This window comes from Saimiri boliviensis, chromosome X, assembly GCF_048565385.1.
Source record: "Saimiri boliviensis isolate mSaiBol1 chromosome X, mSaiBol1.pri, whole genome shotgun sequence".
In the NCBI taxonomy this organism is placed as follows: domain Eukaryota; kingdom Metazoa; phylum Chordata; class Mammalia; order Primates; family Cebidae; genus Saimiri; species Saimiri boliviensis.
This window is the reverse complement of record NC_133470.1, coordinates 100,396,952-100,407,943: the sequence shown is the minus strand read 5'-3', so window position 1 is coordinate 100,407,943 and position 10,992 is coordinate 100,396,952. Positions and strand designations below refer to the sequence as shown.

Below are 10,992 nucleotides of genomic sequence, written 5' to 3'. Positions count from 1 at the left end.
TATTCTATTGCAATAATACAACAAATAATAATAATAATAATACAGAACTTTTGGGGGGGTCCTTACTTTGTCATAGGCAGCATTTGAGCATTGTATAACCATGATCTCATTCAGTTGCCCCAGTAGCCCTATGGGGTAGGTACTGTCTACATTTTTAGCAAGCAGCCCAAGAGATTATGATACACGTGACCTGTTCACCACACTTTAAGGAACATTGGTATTTTCATATGACAAAAGATAGAAGCTAAAATGCTGATGAACACTAACATTCAGTGGGAAGCTTGAGTAAAATGAGCCAGATGAGATGGAATGATGAAGCAGGTAGGAGGGGCCAAGTACGGTGGCTCACACCTGTAATGAGCACTTTGGGGGCCTAAGGTAGGCAGATTGCTTGAGCTCAGGAGTTCAAGATCAGTCTTGACAACATGGTAAAACTCCATCTCCAAAAAAAATACAAAAATTAATCAGGCATAATGAGCCTGTGGTCCCAGCTACTTGGGAGACTGAGGTGAAAGGATTTATTGAGCCTAGGAGGCAAAGGTTGCAGTGAGCTGAGATCGCACCATTGCACTCCAGCCCAAGTGACATACTGAAACCTTGTCTCAAAAAAAAAAAAAAGGAGGAATACTAGAGCAAGTGCATGGGGCATGAATTCTTTCTCCCTTTCATACACATATACTCTCTCTCTCTTCATCTCAAGTTATGAGTACAGGTAAGGCACTCACTTTAGCTCCTTGTACTTTCTTCCTTTACCCAGGTAACTGCTACTCTGTGAGGTTGAGGTGTATTCTAACAGTAGGTTTTATTTTTGTATTTGAAAAAAGATGAAATATAATTTGCGTATAGCAAAATTCACAGATCTGAAAGTACGGTTCAACTAGTTTTTACAAATTCACTCACTCAGGTAACCCAAATCATTTGGGTTATGATATGAACATTTCCATCATCCCAGAGAATTCCTTCATGCCCTGTCCCAGTTAATCCCATGTCCTTCCCACTGAAGAACATGTGTAAATTATATCTTAATAAAGTTGTTTACCTACATATTTACATATACATACATACATATATATGAGATGGGGTCAACATCACCAATACCCTCATATAGCCAAGACAATTTTTTAAAATAAAGAGAACATAAGATACCAATAAGATACCCATAAGATACCAAGTCATACTATAAAGCTATAATAATTAAATAAGTGTGGGGCTGATTTGGGATTAGGTGAGCAAATCACTAGTGCCCAGAAACTAACCCACGCATTTGTGGAAATTTGGTTTATGATAGACATAATGTTTCAAATCAATAGGGAAAGAAGACTGACTCCTCGATAAATAAGACTGAGACAATTTGCTATCTATCTGGAAAAAGGCAAATTTCTACCTTCTACCACACACACACACACACACACACACACACAAATTTCGGAAGGGATGAATTAAATTATTATATGTATAAAACCCAACTAAAAATGTATTTGAAGAAAATGTAAGAGAATATGTTTTTTACCGTGAGGTGAGGACCAGCTCCCTAAAGAGAACCAAAATAAACAAACAAAAAAGGAACCAAAATCATAAACAGTAGGTTTCTTTAAATTGCATCCCAGAATTAGGCAGATTTACTATAGTGGACACTGCCACCCCTTTAATGACGAGTGCACCCACCCTCCGGTTCCTGAGAGTACTGCTGCTAACAGCTTATAACTGCAACCTTCTCCATAGAATTGCACTCAGCTGTTGGGAAATGCCTTGTTCGATTAGTTTTCTACTGACGCAGTGACAAATTGCTACAATCTCAGTGACTTAAAAACAACAACAACAACAACACATGTATTATCTTACAGTTATGTAGAAGTCCAACGTGAGTCTTTCTAGGCTAAAATTAAGACAGAGGATGCAGCAACAGGGTGCCATCTTGGAAGCAGATATCAAGCCCTCACCATGTCAGAGGTGTTTAAACCAGAGCAACTACATCTTGAATAGGACCTGGGTAAAACAATGCTGGGCTGGGCTGCATTCCCAGGAGGTTAAGGCATTCTTAGTCACAGGATGAGAAAGGAGGTTAGCACAAGATACAGGTTATAAAGACCTTGCTGATAAAACAGGTTGCAGTAAAGAAGCTGGCTAAAACCCGCCAAAACCAAGATGGCAATGGGACTGACCTCTGGTCTTCCTCACTGCCACATGCCCACCAACACCATGACAGTTTACAAATGCCATGGCAACACAGGGAAGTCACCCTGTATGGTCTAAAAAGGGGAGACATGAATAATTTACCCCATTTTGCATATAATAAAGAAATAACCATAAAAATGGGCAGTGTCCTTGAGGCTACCCTGCCTATGGAGTAGCCATACTTTTATTCCTTTGCTTTCTTCATAAACTTGCTTTCACTTTGCTCTATGGATTTGCCTCTAATTCTTTCTTGCAAGAGATCCAAGAACCCTCTCTTGGGGTCTAGATCAGGACCCATTTCCAGTAACAACCAGACACCAAACCTGTCAATTCCTTGATCTTGGACTTTCCAGATTCTGGAACCATAAGAAATAAATTTCTGTTATTTGTAAATTACCTATAATGTGGTATTTGATTATAACAGCACAAACAGATCAATACACCAAGTTACCATTACCATTGTGTTAGCTTTGGCTTTATCCAGGGGAAAAATCAACTTTTAATATCTTTATGACAGGAGGTGATTCTGACACTTTGAGTAAGATAGCCACCAAAGTTAGCCTGCTACTCTCCCACAGGAACTAAAAAATGAGGGTACTTTATCTCTTGATGTTTACATTTCAAAGACATGACTCTTAGGTCCGTTCTTGAGAAAGACATTTGCGGGTCATAAAGATGGCAAAAGACTTATTTAGTCTTCAAAGCATTTATGTACATTTAAAAGAGAGTAGAAAGTACTTACAATTATAAGTTTTATGAAGTAAATATTCTGGAAGAAAGGAAGAGAGAGAAATCTCATACTTTATTTTCAATAGGGGTAATTAAGCCTCATTGTTAATTTGTATCTGTCCTTACAATCTCCTACCTATGTTACTATAAAATAGTAGCTATTGTTCTCTCCATTGTGCTTTTTTCTCCTTTCTCTGGGCAGTTGTAGTCATCTAAAATTAGCAAATCTGTAGTAAAACACAAAGCAAAGCAATTATTAGAAGTATAATAGAACATCAGAATTACTAAATTTGTAGAAAGTGAAATTTTTGGAAATTTCTATCTGCCTTGGGGAAACAATCTTTGAATATATTATACCAAGGCTGAATAGTTAAATCAGATTTTTAAAAGATATTTGAAAATATCTTTTATTCTGATACTTTTATTCTGCTTCTAAACAAAAAGGAATGGCAATGACAGTAACAAACAAAATTTCCCCACTGAACAACATAAGGATGTTTTCACATACTCGTACCAGATCTCTATGTCAGTTAGGCACAACTGAATATTGTGATGTGACCGTAGCAGTCTTACATTTGAAACTCAAGAAGAAATCAGTTGCGTTCCCAAACAGCTAAATAGGCAGGTCCAAACAATGAAGGTATTTTTTAAACTGTCACATTCACTCCAAAGCTCATTCATCTCCTTCAGCGTCCCATAGATGGAGCACGTTTCCCTTAGCTAGGTAATGAAGTGGCACACACAGTGCACCACTTGACATCACAGAACAGCTGCCTGTAAAACTAGACTTTTGACAATGGGCTTCAGCTTCATTCTTACAGGTCATAATCCTCACCTGGGAGAGTAGTTGTCTAAGCAACTTCTAAATCATGCTCATATTACACTGCCAAAGTTGGGTTCACAACAATCTCTGGCGAGGCAAGAGCAGGTATGACAACAAATTCCAAGTTAGGGTCTCCAATGAGCTCTCTAGCAAGCCAAGGGAAGGGCTTTTCAAAATTGTAGTTACTTTCTGGCATTTATGGCAGAAATGTCATAATACTGAAGATTCTTCTTTCAGTAGGAGACAATAGATTTTCCCTTCACTTTCCCATCCTTAATATCCATTTTGTTGCCATTCAACATGAGGATGTTTTCACATACTCATACCAGATCTCTATGGAGCCAGTTGGGTACATTCTTGTAAATAACTCTGGATGTTTCATCAGATGTTATAATGGCACACTGGGCTTGAATATAACAGCCATTTCTCAATATAATAAATTTCTCCTGGCCAGCTGTATCTCACACAGTGAACTTATTAATAGGTCCTCTGTTGGTGAGGAACACAAGATGATAAACCTCAACACCCAAGGTGGCTACACACTTCTCAAATTCACTGGTCAAATGACATTTCATGAATGCCATTTTTCCAGTACCACCATCACCAACCAATACCAATTTGAACTGGACTTGGGCCTCTCCTTGGGCAGCCTCATGATGTTCCTTCCAGAAGTGTCTCTGTGCCTATCCAACTGAGGCTGGAAAGATGGCAGAAGCCTAGAAGTCTTGATTAGCAATGAAAAAGTGTTTTAGTCATACATCAATTTTACAAATTGTTGTGATGTCTTTATTGCTTGCACTTTCAAATGATTAACTATGGAGCATTATTTTGTAATTCCTCATGAAGTCTTGCCCAATCCAAGCCAATAGAGTAGCTTAACTCAGGACCCTGCTAATTTCAAATTTTAATTAAGAATTTTTCTGTGATGGCCCAATAAATTTCTCCCGAGTTTCCATCAATTACATGAGTAACATCACATTTACATGGTAATTTAGGCCGTTCAGTGAATGTGCCATCATCCTAAATGATTTATTTTTAAGATGAGAAGTAGAAAGACATCCATGGTCATCATCTAGTTAAAAGTCTTACGAGGCACTGATTTTAGAGTACAGATTGAATCTAGTGTTTAATGTGCACAACTTTAATTTGTTTTGTGTTTGCTTGGTTTTTTGTTTGGTTTATTTGTTTTTGTCTTTGTTTTTGAGACAAGGTCTCACTCTGTCGCTCAGGCTGGAGTGCAGTGGCATGATCATAGCTCACTGCATCCTCAGACTCCTGGGTTCAAGTGATTCTCCTACCTCAACCTCCGAAGTAGCTGGAACTACAGGCACACACAACCACACCCAGCTAATTTTTGTATTTTCGTAGGGATGAGGCCTCACTGTTTTGCCCAGACTGGTCTTAAACTCCTGGGCTCAAGCAATTTGCCTGTCTTGGCCTACCAAAGTGCTGGGATTACTGGTGTGAGCCACTGTGACCAGCCAACTTCAACTTTAGTGTTTGTTTTTTTTTTTTTTTTTTTCCAGTTCCAGTGCAAGAAACTTTAATGTTTTAAACCTTAAGTAAAAATCTTATAGGCCATTTTTTCCATTGATGATTATAACAGTCAACTAAATCTCTATAAATAACAGGCACCTTTGTTTACCCACCCATACTGCAGAAAACCTGCCTCCCAATGTTTGTGGTGACACTATGTCTGTCTTCTATAGTTGCTAGTAACCTATAGGTGCCAGATTTCTGTTCATCTATTAGATATTTTCCTTTTCTATGTCATTCTTTCGATCAAGGCAGTTAATAAAACATTTTTGTGTTAAAGTTAGAACTTGAGTACCATGGATGCATACTAATTAATTTTACTTTGTTATTATCAAAAATTACTAATGACAATGATCTCACTTGTACTCTGCCAGTAATCCAGAGTATATATCCACAATGGGAGTACAATTGAGAGCTCATTGGAAATATGTGGTTGTGGGAACCATTACTAGGAGTGCAGAAATTTGGTGTAATAATAATGTTTGCTTTCCAATAAAAGCGACTCTTCATTGTGGTGATTTGAATAACCACTGCCTGAGTAGTACTATGAGAATAGCAATCAATTTGTTGGAATACATCTTTTCAAGGCAAGAGAATCATTCGAACCTGGGAAGCAGAGGTTGCAGTGACCAAGATCACACCATTGCAGTCAAGTACTCCAGCCTGGGGGACAGAGTGATACCCTGTCTCAAAAAAATTTTGTTTTTAATAAAGAATACCTCTTTTCAGTTGACTTCACTACCAATATCCATTACTCTAGCAAAGTTCTTTGTGGAAACAACTGTCTAGTCCTCCTGCGGTGCTGGCTTCACATAGAAAGCATGAATCCACCTATGGTTCCCCTTCACTTTGATAGCAGTGTGAGTGATCAGCAGCACCTGAAAGGGTCTCTCCCAATGGAGTGACAACTTGTCTTTCCTTTGAAATACCTTTATGTGGATGAAGTCTCCTATTCAATAAGGGTGGCAGAGTGACTTAGGCAAGTCCTTATGACTTTAAGTTTCAGGGTGTCTAGGGAAAAGAGAAGGTCTTTTAACTATTGAACATGATTATGGGAGGATTCAGTTAAATTGGGCACAGAACATGTTATCAGACCCAAGTTCATAGGCCTGCCAAGCATAAGTTCAAAGGGAGAGATACTATGCTTCCTTGCAGGGGTCACTCTAATTTTTGACAAGGCTAGTGGCAAAGCTCTAAGCCATTTTAGCATGTTAGATTACTAAATCTTGGCCAAGTAGTTTTTTTTTTTTTATTGCAATTTAGGTTTTGGGGTACATGTGAAGAACATGCAAGATTGTTGCATAGGTACACACATGGCAGTGTGATTTGCTGCCTTCCTTCCCCTCATCTATATCTGTCATTTCTCCCCATGCTATCTCTCCCCACCTTCCCACCCCCATCCCTCCCCCATTTCCCAACAGACCCCAGTGTGTAGTGCTCCCCTCCCCATGTCCATGTGTTCTCATTGTTCAACACCCACCTATGAGTGAGAACATGTGATGTTTGCTTTTCTGCTCTTGTGTCAGTTTGCTGAGAATGATGGTTTCCAGGTTCATCCATGTCCCTACAAAGGACATGAACTCATCGTTTTTGATGGCTGCGTAATATTCCATGGTGTATATGTACCACATTTTCCCTGTCCAGTCTATCATCGATGGGCATTTGGGTTGGTTCCAGGTCCTTGCTATTGTAAACAGTGCTGCAATGAACATTCGTGTGCATGTGTCCTTATAGTAGAATGATTTATAATCCTTTGGATATATTTCCAGTAATGGGATTTCTGGGTCAAACAGGATTTCTATTTTTAGGTCATTGAGGAATCGCCACACTGTGTTCCACAATGGTTGAACTAATTTACATTCCCACCAACAGTGTAAAAGTGTTCCTATTTCTCCACATCCTCTCCAGCATCTGTTGTCTCCAGATTTTTTAATGATCGCCATTCTAACTGGTGTGAGACGGTATCTCAATGTAGTTTTGATTTGCATTTCTCTAATGACCAGTGATGATGAGCATTTTTTCATATGTTTGTTGGCCTCATGTATGTCTCCTTTTGTAAAGTGTCTGTTCATATCCTTTGCTCACTTTTGAATGGGCTTGTTTGTTTTTTTCTTGTAGATCTGTTTTAGTTCTTTGTAAATTCTGGATATCAGCCCCTTGTCAGATGGGTAGACTGCAAAACATTTTTCCCATTCTGTTGGTTGCCGATTCACTCTAATGACTGTTTCTTTTGCTGTGCAGAAGCTGTGGAGTTTGATTAGGTCCCATTTGTCTATTTTGGCTTTTGTTGCCAATGCTTTTGGCGTTTTGGTCATGAAGTCCTTGCCTACACCTATGTCCTGAATGGTTTTGCCTAGATTTTCTTCTAGGGTTTTTATGGTGTTAGGTCTTATGTTTAAGTCTTTAATCCATCTGGAGTTAATTTTAGTATAAGGTGTCAGGAAGGGGTTCAGTTTCTGCTTTCTGCACTTGGCTAGCCAGTTTTCCCAACACCATTTATTAAACAGGGAATCCTTTCCCCATTGCTTGTTTTTTTTCAGGTTTGTCAAAGATCGGATGGTTGTAGATATGTTGTGTTTCCTCTGAGGCCTCTGTTCTGTTCCATTGGTCTATATCTCTGTTTTGGTACCAGTATCATGCTGTTTTGATTACTGTAACTTTGTAATATAGTTTGAAGTCCAGTAGTGTGATGCCTCCTGCTTTGTTCTTTTTGCTTAGAATTGACTTGGCTGTGCAGGCTCTCTTTTGGTTCCATATGAAGCTTAAGGTGTTTTTTCCCAGTTCTGTGAAGAAGGTCATTGGTAGCTTGATGGGAATAGCATTGAATCTGTAAATTACTTTGGGCAGTAGGCCAAGTAGTTTTTTAGAGTTTGATTCATTTACTCTACTTGTGAGTGAGGCTTATAGGAATGTGCAAACATTTAGCATAATTCCTGGGCAACAGTAGAAGTAAAATGACTTCCTCTGTCCTAGTCAATGTGCTCTGGTATCCCAAAAGTGGGAATTGTGAGTTTTAAGAGAAACTTTACCACTGACTGAACATCAGCTTTTTATTTTTATTTTATTATTTTAAGTTCTGGGATACTTGTGAAGAATGTGCAGGCTTGTTACATAGGTATACATGTGCCATGGTGGCTTGCTGCACCTATCAACCCATCATCAAGGTTTTAAGCCCCACATGCATTAGATATTTGTCCTAATGCTCTCCTTCTCCTTGCCCCCTCTACCCCCTGACAGACCCCAGTATGTGATGTCCCCCTCCCTATGTCCATGTGTTCTTATTGTTCAACTCCTACTTATTAGTAAGAATATGTGATGTTTGGTTTTCTGTTCTGAACATGAGCTTTTTAAGTTTTGTTTGATTGTGGTAAGAACATTTAACAAGAGATCTTCCCTCTTGACAAATTTTTGAGTGTACAATATAGTATTATTGCTTATAGGTACAATGCTGTACAGTAGATCATCTGGCTTAATTGAAGATCAGCTGTTGAAGACAGAAAGATTTCAGGCCATCCAAATACCATGCATACCACAATTAGACAATACCTCTTACCTTTAACAAGCATTAGTTCTGTGAAATCTAACTGCCACCACGTTACTGGTAAAGCTGGTTAGAGAGAACTTCCTGTACTTATATTTGGAGTGGCCTGTAAAGAATAGCACATCAATAGCACACATTACATAGCATATCTCTTTAATATGTTGTGAATAATTTTATCTTTTTGGTAGGCCTAGTAAGAGTCTAATGCGTATACTTACCTGGCAGGGGAGATACCATGATCACAAAGGTGTTTTCCCAGGGCGAGGCTCATCCATTGCACTCCGGATGTGCTGACTCCTGTGATTTCCCCAAATGTGGGAAACTCGACTGCATAATTTGTGGTAGTAGGGGGGAAAAAAAGAGTCTAATGCCTTTAAAATTTCTCTTTTGTTCAGATCATTTTGTTGATGACCCAACACCAGTAACCAAGCAAATTGGGACTGAAGTATAAGAATTACTGTTAGGATGCTGGAGAGGATGTGGAGAAATAGGAACACTTTTACACTGTTGGTGGGAATGTAAATTAATTCAACCATTGTGGAAGACAGTGTGGCGATTCCTCAAGGACTTAAAAATAGAAATCCCATTTGACCCAGCAATCCCATTACTGGGTATATATCCAAAGGATTATAAATCATTCTACTACAAGGACACGTGCACACGAATGTTCATTGCAGCACTGTTTACAATAGCAAAGACCTGGAACCAACCCAAATGCCCAACGATGATAGACTGGATAGGGAAAATGTGGTACATATACACCATGGAATATTATGCAGCCATCAAAAACGATGAGTTCACGTCCTTTATAGGGACATGGATGAACCTGGAAACCATCATTCTCAGCAAACTGACACAAGAGCAGAAAATCAAACACCGTATATTCTCGCTCATAGGCGGGTGTTGAACAATGAGAACACATGGACACAGGGAGGGGAGCACTACACACTGGGGTCTGTTGGGGGGAAATGGGGGAGGGGCGGGGGGTGTGGATGTGGGAAGAGATAGCATGGGGAGAAATGGCAGATACAGGTGAGGGGACGGAAGGCAGCAAAGCACACTGCCATGTGTGTACCTATGCAACAATCTTGCATGTTCGTCACATGTACCCCAAAACCTAAAATGCAATAAAAAAAAAAGAAAAAAAAAAAAAAAAAAAAAAAAGAATTACTGTTAGGTAATTTCCATAGTTCAATCAAATTGCTTTTAGCTCCTTTTTCAATTCATTTGCTCATTTCTTTTTGTGAAGCACATTTTAAAGAATGAACAAAAGCTTCTTGTTGTATCAAAAATGGAGCTTCTAAGTTTGGAGCCAGCCATGTTTTAAAAGCAGCTTTTAGCCAGGCTCCGTGGCTCACGCCTTGCTCAGTGGCAATCCCAGCACTTTGGGAGACCAAGGCAGGCAGATCACCTTAGGTCAGGAGTTCAAGATCACCCTGGCCAACATGGTGAAACCCTGTCTTTACTAAAAATACAAAAATTAGCTGGGTGTGATGCCATATGCCTGTAGTCCCAGCTACTTGGAAGGCTGAGGCAGGAGAGTTGCTTGAATCTGGGAGGCAGAGGTTGCAGTGAGCCGAGATTGCACCATTGCACTACAGCCTGGGTGACACAGTGAAACTTTATTTAAAAAATAAAAATAAATAATAAATAAGCCAGGCACGGTGGTTCATGCCTGTAATCCCAGCACTTTGGGAGGCCAAGGCAGGCAGATCACCTGAGGTCTGGAGTTCGAGACTAGCCTGGCCAACATGGTGACCCTGTCTCTACTAAAAATGCAAAAATTAGCCAGGCGTGGTGGCACATGCCTGTAATCCCAGCTACTCAGGCGGCTGAGGCAGGAGAATCACTTGAACCCAGGAGGCGGAGGTTGTGGTGAGCGGAGATTGCGCCATTGCAATCCAGCCTGGGCAACAAGAGTGAAACTCAATCTCAAAAAAAAAAAAAAATCTCAATCTCAAAAAAAAAAAAAAATGTTTAACAAATAAATACATAAATAAATGCAGCTTTTACAGCTCTGCCAGCCAAATGAGCTACTGGTATCTGAGAAAGCATGAGTCAAGTCCCTAATAAATCAGCTATCAATTTTCCATGTGATTTTTTTAGTTGTTATTAAAGTAAAAAAATGCTCTATTAAAAATTTTTCCCCTGTTGTATGAGAGACACCAAACATATATTTATTATGTAT

The 10,992-nt window shown here is 39.4% G+C and overlaps 1 non-coding gene and 1 pseudogene across 1 annotated transcript; one reads left to right on the top strand and one right to left on the bottom strand.

Annotated features, from left to right (window-relative positions):
* Positions 1-3,719: 3,719 nt before the first annotated feature.
* Positions 3,720-9,041, bottom strand: LOC101034285 (GTP-binding nuclear protein Ran-like; annotated as a pseudogene).
* Positions 9,015-9,180, top strand: LOC120361977 (U1 spliceosomal RNA). Its single transcript, XR_012515802.1, has one exon. It is a non-coding gene; the product is annotated as a U1 spliceosomal RNA (small nuclear RNA).
* Positions 9,181-10,992: the final 1,812 nt, after the last annotated feature.